The sequence below is a fragment of the Lactuca sativa genome, chromosome 9, assembly GCF_002870075.4.
Source record: "Lactuca sativa cultivar Salinas chromosome 9, Lsat_Salinas_v11, whole genome shotgun sequence".
NCBI classification, from domain to species: domain Eukaryota; kingdom Viridiplantae; phylum Streptophyta; class Magnoliopsida; order Asterales; family Asteraceae; genus Lactuca; species Lactuca sativa.
The window spans coordinates 91,237,556-91,261,862 of record NC_056631.2 but is presented as its reverse complement, the minus strand read 5'-3'; the positions used below and the strand labels follow the sequence as shown (position 1 = coordinate 91,261,862).

The 24,307-nt window shown below is 38.1% G+C and overlaps 1 pseudogene; it reads left to right on the top strand.

Moving 5' to 3' along the window:
• Window positions 1–1,393: 1,393 nt before the first annotated feature.
• LOC111885161 (probable beta-1,3-galactosyltransferase 14) lies at window positions 1,394–3,411 on the top strand (annotated as a pseudogene).
• Window positions 3,412–24,307: the final 20,896 nt, after the last annotated feature.

The window sequence follows — 24,307 nt, the reverse complement described above, 5'->3', positions numbered from 1 at the left end:
ACTGCCGCCTACATCCTTAATCTAGTCCCAATTAATAAGGTTGCAAAAACACCTCACGAGATGTGGACATGGAAGGTTCCCTCAATGTCACATATCAAGGTTTGGGGTTGCAAGGATTTTGTAAGATGGGAGACTTACGACAAGCTTGAACCTTGCAGTGAGCGTTGTATGTTCATCGCCTATCCACAGAAGTCCTTTGGATATCTCATCTACAGACCGAGTGACAATGTTGTCTTCCTTGCTAGGAGAGGGGTTTTCCGCGAGAAAGAACTCATACACCAAGAGTACATTGGGAGGCAAATTGATCTATAAGAGCATCAAGAGTCAAGCAATGAAAGAACCTCTAACACTATCACTCAACTTATGGAAGAGATTACTATTGAACCGGTTGACGAGTCCTTACCTCTAAGATGTTCCAGTAGAGTTAGTTTTCCACCTATGTTGTATGGTTTCCATATAACAACTGAAGGTGATACGTATATCAGCGATAGTACAATGATAAATTTGGTTGAACCTAACAACTAAAGGAAGCCATGGCGGGCCCGGGGTCTGCAAATTGGAAAGAGGCTATGGACTGCGAGATTCAGTCCTTGTATGACAATCAAGTTTGGAACTTGATTGACAATGTACCAGGTCGTAAGACAGTCGAGTGAAAGTGGATCTTCAAGAAGTAGACGAACATGGATGGGAAGTGCATACGTTCAAGGCACGATTGGTTGCAAAGGGCTTTACTCAAACCCCTGGGGTTGACCATGATGAGACCTTCTCAGCAGCGGCTAAGATCAAGTCTATTAGGGTTATGTTGGCCATCGCTGCATTTCAAAATTATGAAATTTGGCAGATAGATGTCAAACCTGCTTTCCTTAATAGGAAGCTGGCTGAAGATGTTTACATGTGTCAGCCTGAAGGTTTTGTGGATGCCAAATACCCCCAATAGTGTGTGTAAGCTTAAGAAATCCATTTATGGATTGAAACAAGCGTCTCGTAGATAGAATCTTTTTTCGATGAGAAAGTCAAAGACTTTGGATTTTCGGGAAGCAAGGATGAGTCATGTGTATATTTCAAGGCAAGTAGGAGTATATTTAGCTTTCTATTTTTGTATGTTGATGACATACTGCTCATAAGAAACGACATCCTGACCTTGCAGGAGGTTAAGTCCTGGCTTGGGAAGTTTTTCTCTATGAAGGATCTAGGAGAAGTTGCTTATATTATAGGGATAAGGATATAGAGAAACAGAAGTAAAAGACTAATAGGACTTAGTCAAAGTACTTACTGGGACAAGGTGCTGAAACGTTTTAGCATGAAGAACTCCAAGAAAGAGGAATTGCCAATCCAAAGCAATACCAAGCTGAGTAAGACTTAGAGTCCAGGTATAAATGACGAGATATCGGAAATGAGTCGAGTGCCATATACTTCGACAGTTGGCTCGATCATGTATGCTATGGCATGTACTCTCCTTGACGTGGCTTTTGCGATGAGCATGGTTAGCCGATATCAAGCGCGAGTAGAGCACATTGGACTACAGTAAAGAACATTGTTACACTACTAGAAAACAAACCTTTAATGACACGCTTTTTACGACACACAATGATTAATGATACACAAAGGGGCATGCCCTAAAAATAATTTTAGATCTTTAGAAATTTGAAGAATTTAGGACGCGTATTTTTCGTGCCCTAAAATTAGTGTCTCACAAAAAAAAACACGGAGGGCGCTTATGTTAAAGGCGCGTCGTCTAGAAATGTCGCTTTATAATTTTACAAACGCGCTCTTCAGCAACTAGCAACGGGAAAAAGGAAATCAAAAAAATTAGAAAACCCGCCTTCCTTCCTTGTTTCCCCTCTTTAGCTCAAGGTGTGTTCATTGACCTCAAAAATCTTCTCCGATCTTCCCCTGCCTCCCAACATCGAGTGTTGCTTGCATCTTTCCCCTGCACCCCGAACGCTGCCACCGATTCTTCCCCGTTCGTTAACATCGATCAAGGCTCACTTACTTCTACTCACTGGAACCACCATATCTCCCACATGATGTTGAGATTGTCAGAAAAAACCCTAATTCAGTATTATACTCTCAAGTCTCAATATTAGGAATGCAAATCTTGATTCTCGTTTATTTCTGATTCCCCGCGGATAAATCGAAAAAGGGGAATCAGAATGACGAAGGTAGTGGGAGTTTTGGTCCGGTGGTCATGGTTCATCTGTCGAGAAAGGAAGATGGGAAAGCAAGCAGCCATGGTGGCTCGATGATGGCAATCAATCGAGAAAGGGGAAGCACCTCTGGTGCGTGATTGATTTGATGAAAGGAGTAGGAAAAAGCAGTGACGCTTCTCTTGTTTGTCGCAGCTAGGAGGGCCGCTTCGGCGGTCTCCTTGGATGTTCTTCCTTGTCGCCAGTAGATTACACATAGGGAGGGGACTCAACTAGTCCGATGGAGCAGGGAAAGTAGCAACTGGTAGATCGGGACGATCGATCTATTCGTGAGGAAGAGGAGGTAATTATCGGTTCCTGGTGAGCCTTCCTTGGCTGACTATGTTTAACTGTGTAGGTTCTTGAGAGATATGAACGAGCCTTCTTCAAAGCTGCCTTTACACTGTATGACTGTGAATTTTATGTTAAAGATGATGACGACATATATTTCAGACCAGGTGAGTTTTCCATGCATTTGCCTCTTATTTTTCTTTTTCCTTTCTTGTTATCATAATCCAAACATAATGGCAGAATAAAAAAATAATAGAGAAAATTGAACATACACATGAAGAAAGGTACCGTGTTCACTGACCCAAAACTCAAATGGTTAGTCTTTGCAAGCATCCCACTTTTCAACTATTTTTTTCTTCCATTTTTAGAGGTTAGTGACTAAGCTATTGAGTTTTTGATATTTGTAGGTATGAGCCTCTAGGGTATATGCTTGGGTCAGAATATTTCTTAATGCTTATGGTCCAATTTATGCTCTCTCTACAGATGTTGCAAGCTTGGTTTCTCTTTGAAACAACATGCAATTTATTCACATTTTCACTTCCCATATTGATATTTGTAGTATAAGATATATCTGTGTTACTGTTTTATTAAAATATTCTGTCTATCAGTTTCCGGATGTTCAGCAATGAGGATGTTACTATCGATGCATGGATGCTTGCAATGAATGTCAACCATGAGGACAATCGTCAACTTTGTCAAATCGAATGTACACTAACATCTATAGTTGTGTGGGATCTCCCCAAGTGTTCAGGTTAGTATTTTTTTCTCCTAAACAATCTTCTTTAACTTGTTGAGAAATCCAACTTAGATTTGACGTGTGTGATGAATATTTGATGTTGTAGGGCTTTGTAATCCTGAAAAGAAAATGTTGGAACTTCATCAGAAGGAAAGTTGTGCAATCAGCCCGACTTTGCCAGCTGCAGAAGAAGACTAGCATCAGGTTATTTATTCTTTTGTTATATTACTAACAAATTTATAATGTTCCAGGAGTTTTCACCAGATGGGAAGTTCACTGTTACTGCTGACCGTGATTTCAAAATTCGTGTAATAATAAACTTCTCACACCCAAATAATAATAATAATAATAATAATAATAATAATAATAATAATAATAATAATTGTTATTATTATTATTATTATTATTATTATACAGTCAGCAATTACTATTTTCTTAAGCATGTTCTTATTTTCTTTCTAAATGACAGGTCACCATGCTCTCGAAGAAACCTATAGATGGAGCTCATGAGATACAAAGTTACTACCTTGGCCATACAGAGTGAGTGAGTTACTGGAAACGCCATAGTTGATTGCTCAATAAGTTTAACATGGTTTATAAACTATGACATGATGTGTCTATTATTGTTAACTTTATACTCTTGTCATGCATCTATATTCAATGGCAGATTTGTCTCCTGCCTAGTCTTTGTCTACAATCAGGAGTTTCCACAGGGGTATTTAGTCTCTGGAAGTGGCGATTCAATAGTGAGAAACATTACAACCTTAACTTTTCTACAAAATTTTCATTAAGAATTTTTTATCACTCTAATAAATTGGACATTCTTTCTTGTGGTGTAGGTTCGCTTATGGGATTTTACATCTGGATTGCTTCTTCATACATGTGAAGTTGGATTAGAGGTATCTCGTTCTGCTTCTACAAATGATTTATTAAATTACAAATGATATTTTAAACGTATAGTTTTAAATTATACTGGGTGCTTATAGGTGGGACATCAACAGACAAATGGAACATAAAACAATCATTTTGCAGTTACAGATCTCAGTGTGACACCTGATGGTTCAACAATCTTTGTAGTTGTTCAAGGGTAAAAATTTCTTCATGGTCATCAAAAATATGCATTTAAAAGGAAAACTCTGATGTTTTAATTCTAAAATACACGTTGCTAGGAATATTGGTGTTGATTTGCTTGGAAAACTCTCATATGAACATGGTTAGTTTCTGCAGCACATCAATTGGGTTGTGTAATTCTTGCAAAACTTGTTGATTCATGACTATAGACAATTGACACCAAATGGGGACTCCTTGCATCTCAAGTCAAATTCCATGGCCCATTGTTCTTGTGAGACCAACTAGCTACTGTGTTATCCTTTCTAACTGACTAAACAATCTGTTTTCAAAGACTTCTTAAGAGATCATCACAAAGTTAAAACAATGGTTTTGCTGTATTAAATGTTAGTTTTCACTCACTCTCTTGAAATCAAGCTCAATTAATATACCTTAAACTAAATCAAGTTCTATGTTGATCAAGCAACCATTGGGATTTGACTACTTATCTAAAACAATTTATCTTGAAGATCGTACAGTTCATCTGCAGTTATGGTAAGATGTTATAATGTGCCAAATTTTACTTTTCTTGATGTTATCTTACACTATGAATACGATAACTATATCTTACAAAAGGGATTCTTCAGTTGCTGTCATCACATATGATGTTTCAAGTATGAAATAATTCAATTACCATTTTTCAACCCAATTTTTCAAGATTTAAAAGTTATCCCTCCAAGCAAAACACTATAAGCTCATGTGTTCTTGTTCCTTGTAGGGATAATAAAGGCTACTTTCATGTGTTCTTGTTAGGAGTATAGTCAAGATCAATTGAGCTTCTTGTGTTAACATAAAGAAGATAGTTGTAGCACTAGCATCTTATGAAAATGGAGGAAAAAATAGTGCCCAAAATCCCCCTAAGAAGTTGGAACCTTTGTGGGATGATGGTTATGGGACACAAACCATGAAAGATTACACTAAAATAGCCATGGAATTGAGTCGTTGAATTAGTAGTGATGGTGGGCCACCTAGGTGGTTTTGCTCTGTTGCCTATAACAGGCCTCTAACATATTCTCTTGTTCTTATGTATTTGCCTGGTAATTTGTGTTTGGTTATAAAATTACACAAACTACCATTTTACCCCTGCAATATATGCTTATATTTACTTACTAATTGGATGTGATACTTTGTGTAGGGTTGGAAGGAACTGGAACTGACCTTGTTGTACATGAGAAAGCTATTTGAAAAGTGAGTTGAATTTGATCTTCATCTTTTATTTGAACATTCTTTCTTATAAAATTTTGTTTTATAGAATCTTTAATAGGAGTATGTAAATGTTTGCTTAAAATTTTGGTATCTTGGGACTTCCCGCGGATCATATTCAAAATTTCAGCTTGTTACCAGGTAATTAATTAACTGTCTCTATCTACATTCTCTTTCACTTCACCATTGTATCTATTTTTGTTTAGTAAAAAAATATTAGGTAAAATCATAGTGTGTTGTTATGTAACAAACAGCCAGGACAGACATACAGATGAAAGTGGAAATCTCTCAAGATACACAGCTTGTGGAGCCGCTAGATAAAGCTTGTATATGGCGCCAAAAAAGAGGCACCGCCACTGAAATTTTAGGAGCCGAGAACAAAGCTGAATGCACAGAGAAGGTTCAATTACAATTTACAAATCTGCCCTTCTGTTTTCTTAAATATTTTATTAATCCAATATTATCATATCTGTGAAACTTAACATCAGTTGTTGGTCTTCCTCTTGGTGATCCATCAATGAAGTGGCCAACTTGCATCATGTAATAACATTTTAGACGAAGATGTAGGTATATGTTTTTTAATGAATAATGTAATCATATGTATGAATATGAAATAAGGTTTGTTATTTAGTATGTGATAATCATGTATAGGGAGAAAACAACTTCTATTGATTTGTTTTATCTTTCCATGGATCGATTATTTGTATGACATTAAATTTTATGCAATGGATTGTAGTTTTTGTATATGGTATTTTATTTTTTGTTATGACACATTAAATAAAAATTTAATTTTAAAATTAGTAAATCTATAAATAATATTTTTTTAAACATTTAAAATTACGATACGCAAAAATGTGTGTCATCTTCATTTATGACATGGCCGTTCTTGACAGGGGCTTCCTTGATACGCATTGTGTGTCATAAGCATGCGCGTCGTAAGGTTACGACACGCAAATGCGTGTCGTCTTCCTTTGTTACAGGGCCTTCCTTGATACGCATTGCGTGTCATAACTGCGCGTCATAAATGCGCTTCGTAAATAGACAACACACAAAAGCGTGTCGTCTCTCGTTATGACTGGGCCTTCCTTGACACGTATTGCACGTCGTCTGAGTGTTTTACGACACACATTGCGCGTCATAAAAGACTGTTTTTCTAGTAGTGTTAAGTACCTACGAAGGACTAAGTATTAGGTCCTTACCCTTGGTGGCAGTGATTGTTGGATTAGGTGTCTAATCCCATAACTATAATTGGTATAAACTTGACCCGATAGTAGCATGGTCCATTTGGTTTGCCTTCACCGAAGCAATATGATAGGATGAATATTTGAGAAAGAGGTTATTTGTGATTTATTAATATATTATAAGTATAATACATTAATTGAGAAACCATATTATTTAATTGGTATTGATCAATAATTAATTTAGAGATCAAAAGAGACTAATTAAATAAACGGGGACTGATTATGTAAATCATTAATACATATAGTTTGAGCTAATGATCCATGATTGATTAGTGATGGGCTAAGCTTATGTGAAAGTTCATGAAGTGTTAGTCCAAATGAATTATAGGATTAAAAGCCTAAGTGAAAGGATTAGAGTTTATAAATGAACTTTGAAATTCTACACTACATATGTAACCCCCTAAGCCTTAAAATCAACACATGTGCACTCTAAGAAGAAGCTACCCAATTTTTGGTGCCTCCAAGCTCTCTCTCATTGTCCTATATTGTTCTTGGTGTTTGTGACACATTTTAGGCATCACACTTGAGGTGCTACTCTCTTGTAAGGCCAAGCTCTACAAGCTACAACAAAGAGGTAATCATCTAACTTATTTTTATGTTTCAGTTATCAAATTTGTATGCTAGTTAGGCTTCATGCTTTGGAAAAATGAAATTGCATATATAATTAGAGGAAACATAGATCCAAAACATTAGGGCTGTATATGCACCATAGGAATGTTATAGTGCTGAAAACCCAACAGTCGTATTAGATCCTAGAGTGTTTTCTATTATATTGATACAATTGTTTGATTTTCAAAGCTGAAAAATTGTCATTTTTGGCCATTGACTACTGAACTCATCGAGTCCCCTAAGGGAACTCGACGAGTTGCATCATATGAGATGAACTTGTCGAATCCATGCCATGAACTCGACGAGTAGGATCCCCTGTTTCCAGTTTTTTGGCCAGAATTGGATTAGAATCATTACCACAAACTATTTTGTATCATAAAATTTGTTTTTTATGATATGGTCATGATTATCCTCATCGAATTAAAATACAATTATCAAAATTTAAGATAATAAGTTGAGTATTTGTATTATTTGATTTGAATTGCCTTGCTATGTGAGTTAAATTAGGTCAATTTGTTAAATAATAAATTATATGAAATTGTTATTAGTTAAATTTGATCTAAATGTCTCTTGAAGAGTCTCATAACTTGTTCTCAAGTTATGGAAAATGAAAAGTCTCATTCATGAAACATTAACTTCTTAAGTTATGGAATGCAAGAGGTTTTGAAGAGTTTCAAAACTTGCGCTCAAGTTTTGGAATTTAAAAAGTCTCATTTATGAAACATTAAAATTCCAAACCCTAGAATTTTAAAAGGTTAAAATTCAACCCTTATACTATTATAGTATTAAAAGTTTAATACTTATGTATATGTATAAGACAAGCTAGTCTTACCATTAGTAGGCCTTATTCACGAAGCCGATCTATAAGGGGATATAAGGAATCTGCCTATAAAATGGTGGTTGAATGGGTGTCCACTCTCACTCACCACTTCCTTGATTGGTGGAGGGTCGTTAGCCAAACGGGTAGGATAGGATATTAGTTCTCATTAATAAGGATAGTGATATTATTAAGTAACTAAACTTTTATAAATTCCCAATCTTAGTTACTTTAGGAAAATGTAAAAATGGTACTATTCCATGAAATTGCACTTTGCACCCTGCCAAGTCGTTAGTGGAGAGTGTGTGGTTAACCGGCACACTAATTTGGGACTAGAAAGGGTGGCAAAGGGTAGCTTGATGTTTTTCATAAATCAATGGAGTGTGTGTGGTTAACCGACACATTGATTAGGTGATAAATGACATCAAGAGTACCAAGCACCTTTGCATGGTTATTCACACCTTGTTTGTGATCCTCGGTATCCCAGTCACAAACTTGAAGGGCATAATCGAGAATTAAACATGTCATTGAAAACTTCAATGAATCTCAAAAGAATATAGGAATTTCAATTCAGTTAAAACTTAATACTCTTTTTTGTTATTCATAGTGGAAATTGGTAAATCGTCATTAACCTTCCTTCAAATATTTTGCAATTGGAATACGGCATCTGTCTTCCGAATTGTGAAATATTGTGTTGGGTCCTAGCCTTAATATTGTAATGTTAAGGATTCTTATCTAATCTAAACCCCGTCCTTCTTTTCAGATGTCTTCCAACACCGCTTATGGCTCAAACCCTTCTGGCTCTTTCTCCCTCATGAACTTATGTGGGAGGGTCATTTTTGATGGATCGAATTTCAATGATTGGATTCGAAACATCTGAATGGTCATTCGATACGAGGAAAAAGAGTATGTCCTCAACAAAGAACTTAAGGAGATTGATGAATCTACTGCCACTCCTGAACAGATAGCTAAGTATAGGGCTCTTGAGAAGGACGTGACAAAGGTGTCGTCTATCATGATAGCCACTATCAATGATGAGCTTCAGAAGTCTTATGAGGACTTCTGGCCTTTCGAGATGCACCAAGACTTGATAGAATGGTTCCATCAAAGTGCTCGACTAGAAAGTTATGAGATCATTTCCTCCATGATAACAACAAAAATGAAGGATGGAGAGTCCATCACGACTCACTTGCAAAAGATGCAGAGATATGTGGACCGCTTGCTGAAGTTAAATGTCAATTATGATCAAGAGTTGGCTATTAACATTATCGTACACTCTTTACCTTCTTGTTATGATCAGCTTAGAATGACTTATCATATGAACAAGGAGGAAGTCACTCTTATCAAGCTTCATGCCTTCTTAGAACTGCTGAAAGTAGTTTGAAAGGAAAATCTGTTGTAACTACTCCTACTAGTGTTGCCCCTGTTTGGGCAATTGGACATGGTAAGGGAAGAAAAGAAAAGCTCCTTCAAATAATCACAAGGGAAATTCTAGTGATGGATCCTCTTCTAGTGGGTCCAAAGGTGGTTACGTTGCTCCCTCTTCCAATCAAAAAGAAGCAGAGTGCTTCTAGTGTCACGACAAAGGGAACTGGAAACAAAGCTGTCATGAATTATTTGATCAAAAGCCTAAGTGGATGGATTAGGGTTTACAAATAACTTTTGTAATTCTACACTATATATGTAACCCCCTAAGCCCTAAAATCGACACATGTGCATTATAAGAAGAAGCTAGCCGTTTTTTGGTGCCTCCAAGCTCTCTCTCATTGTCCTCCATTTTTCTTGGTGTTTGTGACACATTTGAGGCATCACACTTGAGGTGCTAAGCTCTTGTAAGGCCAAGTTCTACAAGCTACAACAAAGAGGTGATCATCTAACTTATTTTTATGTTTCAATTATCAAAGTTGTATGCTAGTTAGGCTTCATCCTTTGGAAAAATGAAATTGCATGTAAAATTAGAGAAAACTTAGATCTAAAGAATTAGGGTTGTATGTGCACCATAGGGATGTTATAATGCTCAAAACCCAAAAGTAATGAATTGAGAGAGACATGGTATCGTGACGCCAACTTTCAAACCGAAGGAGATAACTTCCGCTCTCAGTTGAGTTGGGTATTTACCCTGAATGGATGGGCAATCACTTGGAAAAGTTCCAATCAAGAGAATGTGGCTAATTCAACGTGCGAGTCAGAGTATATAGCAACGAGCAAGGCGTCGAAGGAGGCAATACGGTTGAAAAACTTCATTGGAGACCTCGGAGTTGTACCAGCCATAAAAGAGCCTATGGAGATTTTCTGTGATAACGAAGGAGCGGTTGCCTTAACCAAGGAACCGAGTGATCATGGTAGATCCAGACACATCGACATAAAATACCACTTCCTCATACATCGGGTAGAAGAGGGACTCCTCAAAATCAAGAGGGTATCGTAAGAGGAGAACCCAGCAGATCCCTCACAAAGGGTCTGAGCAGGGTTAAGCACTTATAGCATGCGAGGAGCATTGGTCTGAAGGACGATATTAGTTTTAGCGATTAGATAGTTCTTTAGAAACTTGTAATAGATAAAATGTAATTGACATTTGATGATTAAATAAAAGAGTTTTATTTATGAGTAAAGGTATTGTCTTGTTTCAATTGTTTACTATTGTTTCACTTTTGCATGTTTTACTTCCAGAATAACTAGATTGTTCAAATTATCCACAGTCGATCATACTTTGGGAGTAAGTTATGAGGTTAGAATGTCATGAATTGGTTTGTAGATTGTCTAAGTGTTTAGACATAGCAAAGGTTTGTTGCAATGTTCATGGGTGCTCTCAAAATAAGATTTGAGTATTGGATTAAACCCACACTCATGTGAATCACTTCATGGAACTTATCAAAAGTGATTGTGAGACAATAATATCGTATAATCTTTAAACCGAGATATATGAGTTGTTGTTTACGAGTTGGTTGTGCGTTGATAATGCGTAAAGGCATCAATAACTCGATGTTATAAAACGTGTTGTTGTGTAAGATTTGATGAGTAAATAGCACAAGCATATAAGTCAAATTTTATTTGTTCCTTTTATCCTAAGAGGGTAAAAGCGATATTTTGGGCCCCTCGATGATTTTGTGTTGACTTCTATGTTGGGCCCGGTCGGGACTCAATTGATATGTTCAAATAAGTTCTATGTTAAATGAATCAGAAGCCGTGAAACAAACTGCTGGACATTGAGAATGATTTTATTCCATGTCATTGTCCACATGATATCTTGGAGAACGGAAGATTATATGACCCCTTATCTAAAGAAGGCGTCATTGACTAGGTCAGAGTTCGACAGAGGCTTTTGAGAGCTACGATTGCTAATCGGATTTTGAAGTTGTACTTGCATTTATAGTTATTACACTTATCCAAGTGGGAAACTATTGGATTAGGTGTCTAAGCCCATAACTATAATTGATATGTACTTGACCCAATACTAGCATGGTCCTTTAGGGTTGCATTCGCCTTAGCAACTTGATAGGATGAATTATGGAGATTGAGGTTAATTATGATTTATTAAAATATTATAAGAATAATATATTAATTGAGAAATCCTATTATTTAATTAGTATTCATCAGAAATTAATTTGGAATTAATTTGGTGATTAGAAGAGGTTGATTAACTGACGAGGACTGATATTGCAATTATGTGATAATTGCAAGTTGGTCTTATGGATCCCTAGGAAGGGATGGACGAAATTCTATGTGTAGACCACATAGATTTTGTCCGAAAGGGGCTTCTTGAAGCATCTAATGGGTTGCTTAAGGCCTTAGCAAATAATTAGAGTTCCAGTCAGAAACCCTAGCAACTCGGCTATATAAGGAACCCCTAGGATCCCTAAAATCGGCCACTGCATCCTAAGAGGAAACCCTAGTTGATTTTTAGAGCCTTCCAACCTCTCTCATATTCTTCCAATTGCTACTTGGTGGTTGTGACTCACTAAAGGTGCAACAATTGACACACTAAGCTCTTGAAGGTCAAGATCTACAAGCTACAAGAAAAGGTATTATTCCAACAATAGTTTATGTTACGAATCTCGAAAATTGTATTCTAGTTAGGGTTCATGTTTTGGATGATTAGAATTGCATGTATAACTTGAGAAAAGCCTAGATCCAACGCATTAGGGTTGAATGTATACAATAGGAATGATGTAGTGCTCAAAACCCATCTGTTGGACCTTAGGAGTCTAGGGATTTATTGGGCCATCAAAATTCTATTTTTGGGCAGATGCTATTTTTATTGTACTCTTTTGGTTGAAGGCCCATGAAGGGATTTGGGTCCAATTTGGAAAATTGGGCCATATTTGGGCGTTAGGTGATTATTTCGGATTTTGGGCCTCTTGGACAATTGGTTTGGGCCTTAGCCTTCGGCCAAGTTAGGGAAAGTGTAAAAAGTTCTTTTACCCTAGTTTGGACTCTTAGTGTGAGTCAGGATCCAATTACTAATTGGACGTTATTTTGTGATTATAGCGCGAGGATTTTAGCAGGCCAGCAGTCAGAGATTTATCTTTGAGATTCAGTAGTCTGAGGTGAGTTTCCCCACTGTTTTTAGCGGGTCATAGGCACAAATGTCGACACTTGATTATTTTGATAGGATGCTAGATGTATGTGTGACTCTTGCATGTGTTATGTACTGGTATGTATACCGAGCGAAGCCTAATGACTATACTGTATGTAATTATTTTTGGAATTATCGCATATGTCAGCATGATTATATGTTTATATGTTTATTATGTGTAGCGGGCGGGGCCTAATGAATGACAAATATGTAATCCGAGTGAGGCTCGATGTCGAGCGGGGCCCGAGGCCGAGCGGGACTTGATGTGGGGCAACACCCGATGTGGTGCATCGGCCCAATATGTGTTTATCGAAAGGGAAGAGCCCAGGAAGATTGCAGAGCATACACCAACTTTTTCAGTATTTTGAGATTTTCTCTTATATGATATCATGTAGTGACATACTTTGATCTTTTTGGGATGTATGGCAATCTTTTGGATAACCATTTTTATAAAATTAAAAAAATGAATTTTTTGGGTCTTATTTTTGAGACATTGCAAAATTGGTACCCGAATCTGGAAAAGTGGTCGGATTGTTGAGAATTTGAAGGATAAGAGTATTAGGGTGCTTTCTGATGAGAGAAGAAGAGAGGGTATTCATGATGGTGATGTTTCTTCAATTAAACCTTATGGTGGGAGGTTCTCCAAGAATGTGGCCCATGTAAGCGGATGCCCACTTTTAATACCGGAAAACTGGTCACCACTAATTTCTCAAACCCAACACCACCCTTGTTGCCAATGTGAGTATTGAAGTGCAAAAAGAAAAAATAAAACACAGACACACACGATGTCTCAAAATCCAAACCCAATATACCCTGATGTAATATGAAATCGATTTTGAGAGTGATGGGGTGAAATTAGATCCAAAATTTTTGCAACCTTAGCGAGTTCAAATCTCTATCCCAGATCCTAGAGGGATTTGGGTCTAATGTTGTCATGTACGATTTGTTTGTAAATTTTTTTAATCCTTCTTCATATTTTTATTTTACACACTGTAGGGATAAAATCACTGAAGACAAACTCTCAAAAGAAACAATGGATCTGTGTAGTAATGAATGTCAATTTTGTTGTGAAAGTGCATGTTTTTTCTTTTGAATGAAAATGATTGAGACAGACAGAGAGAGAGAGAGAGAGAGAGAGAGAGAGAGAGAGAGAGAGACAGAGAGAGAGAGCGAGAGAGAGAGAAAGAGAGGGTCATTCATATTTTTTTAATTATTAAAATAAATAAACTGGTATTAGATTTTAAAAAAATGAAAGAAAAATGGAAAATAAATACTCCAAGGGTATTATAGTCATTTCACTATTCGGAGGGACCAAAAACATAATGAAACTAGTTCAAAAGGACCATGAAGCCAAAAAAAAAATCGAGGTTTTGGACTACAACTTAGAAAAAAATACATACCACATGGACCATTTTTACAATTTTGTCTATAATTATCATATTTGTATGTTTAGTAATTTCTTGATTATATATATATATATATATATATATATATATATATATATATATATATATATATATATATATATATCCTGAAATTCAATATCATCATCTCGTTGTTTACAAGAGTCTATCATCTAATTTTTCATAGACAAAATTGCAAAAATTATCACTGTGGTATGCATTTTTTTGGGGGTTTTAGTCCAAATTACAACTTTTTTGGCTTCATGGTCCTTTTGAGCTTGTTTCATTGCGGATTTGATCCCTCGGTAAACTAAAATGACTTTAATACCCTTAGGTATTTATTTTCTATTTCTAAATTCATTTTTTTTAAAGTTTTAATAATTATTTATTCATTTTAATAATTAAAAAATGAAAGGTCTCTCTCTCTCTATTTCTCTCTCTCTCTCTCTCTCTCTTCATTTCTTTTCATCAAGACTCACTTCGAATAAAAAATGCCATACAAAAACTAGGTAGAAGATGGTGCATTCAAATTCATTTATGACTTAGAAGTTCTCTCCCTCTCTGTTTCTCGCTCTCTGTATCTAACCCCACGAAGGATTTCATGGGCTTTGAATCGATAAGTTTCATCAGGCGATCGAAGATGGTGAAGGCAATCGAACCCTCACTCGGTCCGATCAAAACCCTCCTCCCCTAACCCCTCTAGTTAAACCCCTTTTCGATTTAATGCCTCCCTCTTCTCTGTTCATTTTTTTGTATCTAATCTCTTTTCATCTCGATTCTATGATTTGATGGTTCTGATGGATCCTTATAGTTGAGGTGCTGAATTTGTATATTTGCTGCAGGTTTTTTGGTCTAGAAATGGTGAAAAAGACTAGGTGGGGAAGAGGACGGAGTGGTGCTGTTTGAGGACCATATTGAGTTCAATTCATACAGGGATAACGCATGTGATGATCGATAGTGACGATCTCCGAACAAGTCTTACATTGCAGAAAGAAAAACAAGTATTGTTATTATCTTATTTCTCCGGTGCATATTGTTCTGGTTGCATCTTCTTATACCCTTAAACCATTCATGGAAATGGTTTAGTTTTAAAGTTGAAATAATGGGGAATGGAATGATGTAAGAAAAAAAGGATGTGAAAGACTACTCAGTAAAGCTACAACCCATGAACATAAAGTATGGTTGATGCCCACCATGTGACGCCCAGGTTCTCTGGTATTGATTTTATATATATATATATATAAGTTTCTTGATTTCAAGGGCTACTCGACGAGTTGGTTGCCTACTCGTTGAGTAGCAGCGGATTGGTCAACGCGTTTTAATGACCTACTAGTTGAGTCCAAGAAGGGACTCGACGAGTAGGAGTTGGCAGATGAAACCCTAAATCCCAAGGTTTTTCACCCTATTTAAAGGATCATGGGCCTCCACAGCCTCCCCTTTACTTCTTCTTGTCCCTCTCAAACGCTAATCGCGTGTGTGTGTTCCATTTGTGTATTCTTAAGCTTAGAAGAGGCTATTTGGGGAAAAGAGCTTCGAGATCAAGTATCCAGAAGCAAGGAGCTTATGGGATTCGAAATCTATTTTATTTGGCATCTTCTGGAAGGTATCAAATTGCTATCCTGACCTCATTTCATTTCTAGATCCCTTTTGGGCAATTTTAGGGATTTCCTAGTATGTTTGGAAGCTTTTCTTGTGTATAAGCAAAGATCTGAAGTTGTAACCTCATAACTGAACTCTCTTGGACTTCTAAATCCATAAAGCTTTCAGCTCTTTCAAGGATGAGACTTTCCTAAGGTGTAAAGCCCCATTAGAATCTTATATTGGTAATTTAGAGCCTCTAGGGCCTTGCATGCACGTAAAGTTTGCAACTTTACGTGATAAATGTGCCTTAGAAGCTTGGATCTGTAATCTGGAACCTTGGCATGGCTTAAAAGTGTCTGAATGGATGAAGGTCTGAAGGGGATCGACAAGTTGCACAGTCAAATCGGCGAGCCACATGAAGATGGCCATGTACTCCACGGGTTGGATGAACAACTCGGCGAGTCCGTTGAAGATTGCCTTGAACTCGGCGAGTCAGTCGAAGACTCGGCGAGTCGGCTATGGTTTCTCTCTACCTTTAGACGCATATGGACTCGACGAGTTATGGGGGAACTCGACGAGTCAACCTAGGATTTGGCGCCTTCACGAGTCTAGGAAGAACTCGTCGAGCCGGTGAATTGCACTCGATGACATGGGTCAACATTGACCGTTGACTTTGACTGTGGACGTGGACTTTGACCAAGGGTTGACCAGTTGACCGCTGGAGGTATTCTTGGTGATTTGGAAACTTATGAAAAAGGATTGTGTGATAACTTTAGGTAGAGGAGTTCGTGTTGGTGATCCGAAAGTTGAGCTTATCACTTCAGTGCGACACTTGAAAAGCGAGTTATCCTCACTATATCAACAGGGTCTAAGGCATCAAGTCCGGCAGTTTATGGATTTGTATTCGGATTATTACATGATATGTTTATTGTTTTGCAACCTAGTAGTTAAGATGGTGATATGCTTATGTTTAGTGTCCTGGTTTTGTCAATATCCTTGTTATAGGATTATGCTATGTTAATGACCTGGGTAGGTCGGTGTCCTGGTTATAGGATGTTGCTATGCTATTTGATCTGCTAGATCGGTTGACTGTTACTACGATAACATATGATATGTATGTGCACATGTTTGTTTGATTGGGGGTTAGGTTGAGGCGGTCGAGCTTTGTGCTGAAGGCTAACATACCCAGGGCGGTCCGGATATACTATAGACCCTGGAGGGTATGCTAGTTAGACCGAAGGCCCAACGAGCGGTCCGGATAGGTTGTAGGCCCTACGAGGTGGTCCAGACGTGACGAAGGCTCGGAGAGCGGTCCAGACAGACTAAAGGCCTGCGAGGCGGTCCATTCAGGCTGAAGGATCATTATGTATGCTATTTGCTTATATGATTTCATGATATGGTGATGAGGTTGGTATTTTGGGGGTAGCTCACTAAGCTTTCGGGCTTACAGTTTCAGTTGTTGTTTCAGGTACCTCTGGTGATCGCGGGAAGGCGAAGGCATGATCGTACCGCTCCTTGTGTGTTTTATGGTTTCTATGATTTGATACTGGGTTACTCTGATAATTAGTACTTTGAAAACAAACTAATGTAATGTTAAATGGTTCTAAGTGTTTTGAAAAAGTTTTAAATTGGCGAGAATTTTTATGGGTTTTACAAGTTGGTATCAAAGCCTTGGTTTGAATGAATTGGAGGAACATTCGTGTGAACCCAGTCTCAAATCAAGGAAATGTTTTCAAAATGATTTCTTAAACGGTTTTCAAAATAAGTAAAGGAGGATGCAGAGTGTACGATCCACCGGAGCCAGTAAGTAGACGCCAAAATACCATAGAGATATTTGATTATGTGATATGTTAGAACAAGATGCTAGTGCTAGGCTAGGGATCTTTAGGAATCACATGATAGAATTGCATGACTACATGATGTCTGCTAGCCTAGGGTTTTCCTTATATGAAATTGACATCATTATTGTAGTTACTTGTGTGTGCATCATGGTTATACATAATTAAGATCTTATAGCCTGAGAATGTTTAATTTGGCCTTATGTTATGCTGTTGTCTGATTGGGAGCTTAGGTTAGGATTTTATATTCAAAAGTCTATATGGTCCAGCATTATGTATGGCTAGCATACATTAGTGCTGCAGGGTTGGTGGAAGTTTCATGAGTGGATAGGTTGTTCGAGATGAGTCTGCCGCTTATGAGATATTTAACCTTCCTCTAGGTGTGAGGATTGAGCACTCGGTATGAACATCTATTATTGGGGCGTTGTGATGACACTTGAAAAAAATGTGGCTATGTGTGGAAGGTAGTATGGGCCTGTACTACTGAAAGCACAGGACCCATACGCGTAGCAAGGAAGTCACAACCCCTAGCGTTTAGTTGGGAGTTGGTTCCCAGTTCTTTGTGTGGATTATCTGATATTTGTGTTATGTTTTAGAATGGTGGTAACCAGGCGCTTCATGACTGGATCCGGTTCTGGATCATGATCAGGATCAGGAGAGGGCGGACAGGGGGCACCGACAACGCCCGGGACTATCAGCCAGATGAGATAGATGACATGATTCGGGAGATCCTGCACAATGAGGTTGTTGCTTTGTTCCGGGCCGAATTGCTGGCGATGTTCGGGTCTATTAAGACCGCTATGGTGGAGTACTTCGATGATTGTTACGCAGCCCTCACTGAGGCTGCTGCCGCAGCGGCTTCAGCAGCTGTATCAGAGGCAGGGTTAGGAGCCGGTTGGGCTTTTTAGTATCGGGACTTCGACAACACGAAGCCCCCTGCTTTTGATGGGACTCAGGACCCCATCAAATCCATGAGGTGGCTATCTGACGTGGAGGGATGTTTCTTCACATGCTTATGTCCTATTGACCAGAAGGTCAGATGTGCCCTGAACTTGTTCAGGTCCGGGGCAAAGGACTGATGGAGGTTGATGACTGGGTTGTATTCAGACGCGCAGAGGGCTGTTGTTACTTGGGAGCAGTTCAGAGATATGTTATGTGCTCGCTACATTCCATGAGTTGAGCGGGAACGGTTAGCTTAGGAGTTTTTGGAGCTTAGACAGGATTGGGAGACGCTGACGGAGATCACTCATATGTTCACTGAGAGGGCGATGTTCTGCCCGGAGTTTGCTTCTGAGCAAGCTCAGATGACTCGTTATTTGAGCATGCTCAAGACGGATATTCGACAGTTTGTGGCGACTCAGCGTTGTGATATGCTTCTAGAGTTGCAGGAGGCCGCCAGGCGGCGGGAGCTTGAGATTGAGTTACAGCTGAGAGAGCATGGTCGGGCTCTGGCACAAGCGTAGCCGGCGCCAAAGCGATCTAAGACCGCTGATTCTAGGGTTGGGGGCCAGCAGGGCCGCACTTGTGGAAAGTGTGGAAAGGGTCATTCGGGATCCTGTCAAGCGAGTAGTGGGTGCCACAAGTGTGGTAGGGAGGGGCACTATGCGAGGGATTGTCGCCAGTCCGCCCCTGCATCGGATCTGAGGATACGCTTTCATTGTCATCACGTTGGTCATGTGAAGACCAGTTGTCCGCAGCTCGCAGCCAGACCGGCATAGGTTCCAGCGCCGGCTACGTTGAGAATTACTGATGGGAGGCTAGTTAGGGCAGAGCATGCGAAGGCCCAAGGGCGTGCCTTCCAGCTTACAACAGAGGAGGCCAGGGCAGCACCCAATATGGTTACTGGTATGATTCTATCCTTTGTCTCGTTTATTATATCTGTTTTACGCTTATCTGTGGTACCTGTGATTAGGTACGTTTCTAGTGAACTCCTTACCTGCATTGGTTTTATTTGACTCGGGGGCGAGTCGGTCTTTTGTATCTCAGACATTTAGTAGGGAGTTCAGAGTACTCGTAGGCAAGCTAGAGTGTCCGTTACGAGTCGCTATCGCCAACGAACATGGAGTTTCTGTTTCTTCGGTCTATCGAGGGTGTGAGTTGGATATTTTCGGAGTGTCCTTTCTGATAGATTTGATACCGATTCCCATGGGGGAGGTGTGTGTAATCATAGGGATGGATTAGTTTAGCCACTTTGGTGCCATGATAGATTGTGAGGATTAGCAAGTTGTAGTTCGAACCCCAAGTAGGGAAGAAATAATCGTTAATGGCGAGGGCACCAGGTTGGGATTAGGGTTTTGTTTAGCTGCCAGGGCTCGGCGGTACATTCAGCACGGGTGTGCGGGTTACCTAGCGTACGTGGTAGATACGCGGGGCAGGGAACATGCTTCAGTTTCAGAGGTTTTGGTAGTTAGGGAGTTTGCTGACGTGTTTTCGGAGGAGCTACCCAGAGTGCCTCTGGAGAGGCAGGTCGAGTTTAGGATCGACCTAGTATCAGGTGCGGCCCCTATCGCCAAGGCGCCATACTGGTTGGCACCACCAGAGATGCAGGAGTTGTCATCACAGCTTCTGGATAGACTATAATTGGTAAGACTTGACCCGACCCGGCATGGTCCATTTGGGTTGCATGACATCATGCATTTAGATAGACTATAATAAGAGAAATAACACTTAAGGTTGGTTAATATATTATAAGTTCTAATATATTAATAAGATTATTTAATTAGTATTGATCAAGAATTAATCTAGGATTAATTAAGTGATCAAAAGAAGACTAATTAAATATATGGGTTGATTGTGTAAATCATCCATACTTATATAGTGGGCTAATGCTCCATAGATTATCTGGTTGGGATAAAACCCATATGATGCTTCATGGATGCTCCATGGTGTTTTTGTACCCATGGATCATGGGAATGAAACGCCATGTCAATTAGGGTTTACATGGTGTAACCCTAACTATATATGTATCTTACTCTTGACCAAAATCGGCACTAGTATCATTCTAGAGAAAGGCTAGCCGATTTCAAGTGTTCTACATTTCTCTCAAGGTTATTCCAAAAGCATGTGATGTTGTGTGAACCATTTGAGGTGTCACACTTGAGGCACTAGGCACTCAAGCTTCATGAAGACATTCTACATCAAAGAGGTATGTATTCTATCTTGTTATATTCATTGTTTTGTATGCTAGATTAGGATAATACCTTGGATGTTCATATTTGTATGTATAATAGAGAAACCATATATCCAAGGAATTTAGGGTTGAATGTACACTTAGGAGTGTTAGAATGCTCTAAACCCAACAGTGGTATCAGAGCCTAGGCTTATTCTCTTGTTATATTTGCAAAACTGCTTTAAAAATCGAAGTTGTTGTTGTCTAGGCATCAGACTCAGCGAGTCCATCAGGAGACTCGGCGAGTCCATGCCTAAAAAGTGATCAAAACGATCCAACTCGCGGAGTTGGTTCATGCACTCGACGAGTTGGACCCCCAGACAGCATAAATTCAACTTTTTTGGCTGGAATTGGACTAGGAACATTACCCTAAGATGTTTTTGGACTTATAAACTTGTTTTTGATGTGGTAATGTTCATGATAATCCAATTTCAAAGATAATTTTCAATAGATTCATGTTTTGTATTAGTTTAAGGTTTAGACTAATTACATGAAAAAGTTTGATTTGAATTATCTTGTTCTTATGAGTTGCTTAGATTAATAGGAAGTTATGTGAAATTGTTGTTTTCAATCCATTTTAATCTAAGAGTTGATTCTAAAATGTGTTTTTGTAAGTTTTCCTCAAGTTATATGAACAGTCACATTTAAATTTCATAAAACTCATAAAAGTTGGCAATGGTTACAAAAATGAAGAGTCTTGTCCTCAACTTATGGAGGTTCAAGAGTCACTTCATTAAGTAATAAAATATGTAACCTTAATTAATTCCATAAGTTACAAAATAAAGAAAAAGTTACATTCTTTAATAATTTAAAGTCTTCCATAACTTGTCCTCAAGTTATGGAACTTGAAGAGTTTTTTAATTAAAATTGCTTTAAACTAATAAGTTATGGAATTAATTAGTTTTGAATAGTTTCAAAACTTGCCCTCAAGTTTTGGAATTTGAAAATTTTTCTCTTTTGAATACTTTAATTCCAAGTTAGCCCTTAGAATTTTAAAAGTTAAAATTCAACCCTTATACTTTATAATATTATAAGTTAATAATAGTTATATATATGTATAAGAGTAAAGTCAGTCTTACCGTTAGTAGGCCTCATTCACGAAGCCGGTCTGTAAGGGGGTATAAGGTTACTGCCTATAAAATGGCAGTTTAATGGGTGTCCACTCTCACCCACCGCTTCCTTGACCGGTGGAGGGTCGTTAGCCGAACGGGTAGGACAAGGACTAGAATTCTCCCTTCATTAAAAGTATTAATGATAAATACTAAGTAACTAAACCATTTATAAATACCCAATCTTAGTTACTTAGGAAAATCTGAATAAGGTGCTAATCCATGAAATTACACTTTGCACTTTGTTTAAGTCGGTTAGTGGAGCGTGTGTGGTTAGCCGGCACACTAACTCGTATTTAACAAGGTAGGCAAAGGGTAACTTAATGTTTATCATAGTATCGATGGAGCGTGTGTGATTAACCGGCACATCGATTAAGGGGTAAACACTTAACGGTACCAAGTAATTCGCATGGTTACTTCACACCTTGTTTTGTGATCCTCGGCATCCCAGTCACAAAACCTGAAGGGCACACTTGAGATTGAAACATGCCATTGAACAGTTCAATGAATCTCAAAAGATCTAGGAGTTTCAAATCCAATTAAAACCTAATAATACATTTTGTTTATCTTGGTGGAAATTGGTGAATCGTCATTCACCTACCTTCAAATATTTTATAGCTTGGATTATGGCATCCCTCTTCTAAGTTATAAAATAGTTTTTAGGGTCCTAGAATTAATATTTCATATTGGGTGTTATAATAAGGACTTTAAATCAACTATCTTGAATATCTCCCAAAAGATGTCTGGTTTAGACATTTATGATCTTCTTGATCTTCCCAAATCTCTTGAAACAAGCTTTCCTAAATGAAGATGATGTCCCATGGAAATCATACTTCTTTCACCTCCTCCAATTATTCTCCCTAACCCACAAGTTCAAGGTCACTCAAGCCCTATTGGCAAGGCAAGGTCTAGGTGTGATCACATCTTGGAGATGTAGTCACATTTTGACAAACCGGCAGATTTGGGTATCAAAGTCTTGAGAAAGTTGGATGTTCAATCACTTTCTAAGTCACACAGTGAGTTCCTTTGGGACCCCTATGAAACAGACTATGACAAGACCCTTAATGATCTTATCTATTTGCTATGATCAACTTCCTAAAACTTTATGGACATTGACAATGATGACACTCGAAATTCAGAAAAAACATTCTCTTCCCAATGGAAAGGGATCGGCCATAGTCAACTCGGTTGACCAAATGGTAAAGAGAAAACCTAAGTCTGAGATAGTACCATTACCAAAGCGTCCATATGTTAAATTGCCAAAGGAAGGGGCATTGGTTGCGAAGCTGCCAATTTTACCTAAGGATGCTAAAGTCAATAAGTTTGACTCTACTTCAGGTAAAGTCCACTATCTAACTCTGCTAAGTTTCTACTCTGAGATTCTTGATACATGATGTGACTGGGTTACATGGTGATGTTTTAAGAATCAAAGAAAAGTGAAGAAACTTAAAGAAAGAATATGTTGAATCTGATCGCGTAGATGGATTTCTATCGCATAGTTTGAAGATCAGATTCTTGAGCTACTTCTTAAGAGTTATGATATATTGCTTAGGAATAGATAACAACGAAGTTTCCATGTGCTTTTGCACTGTAAGGATAGTTTTTCCGCAATGTTTTAAAATAAAAGAAAATTTTTGATTTCATTTATTTTAAAATATCCTTACAATGGCATCTGTGGAAATTTTTGTTGCTTATAAGATTCCATTAAGAGCAAGAGTGGAAATATGAATTTGATTCTTTCATTTGTGGTAGTGTCTAAATTTACCAAATAAGGAAAGATTCTCATCACCCAAGTTTCAGTTGGATATAAACTTGGAATCATGCAAGGTGTATAGCATGATGAATGAGAACTTTCAAGCATTGGAAAAATTAAGACTAACTACTTGTTCACATGGATGTGCGAGTCAAGTAACAGACTAAGGGATCGAGTACACATTCTTGTACACTGATTAAGTCCACCACAAAAGATCGATAAGATTATTCATCATAATTTACTAAAGCTCAGTAAATATGGTTATACTTACAAGCTTAAGTGTAACTCTGAGACATTGGAAAAGTTTCCAATGTATGGCAGAGCGAGTAAGAAGAATCAACTTAGGCAGAAAGATAAAAGTTTCTCAAATCAGAAAATATGGGAGAGTACTTTAGTATCATGCTATCATTTTAATGATTAAGAGACCTTATCACAATTCATCCTCTAAGTGCATTCTGATAGTTAAAAAGAGGGGTTATGAATTGTTGAAGTGGTTAAATCAAGAAGATGATCCATACTTCGTTCCAAAACAATTCTTAGAGTTATACTCTAAGATTGTAACTTGAGTGACATGTCTTAAAGAAGGTTTAAAACACTTGTTAAATGTAAGAGTAAAAGTTTTCTACTCTTGTATATTTGAAATTGGTAAGTTGTGATGTTTTGGATAAAACAAAGACCAACTTAGGCC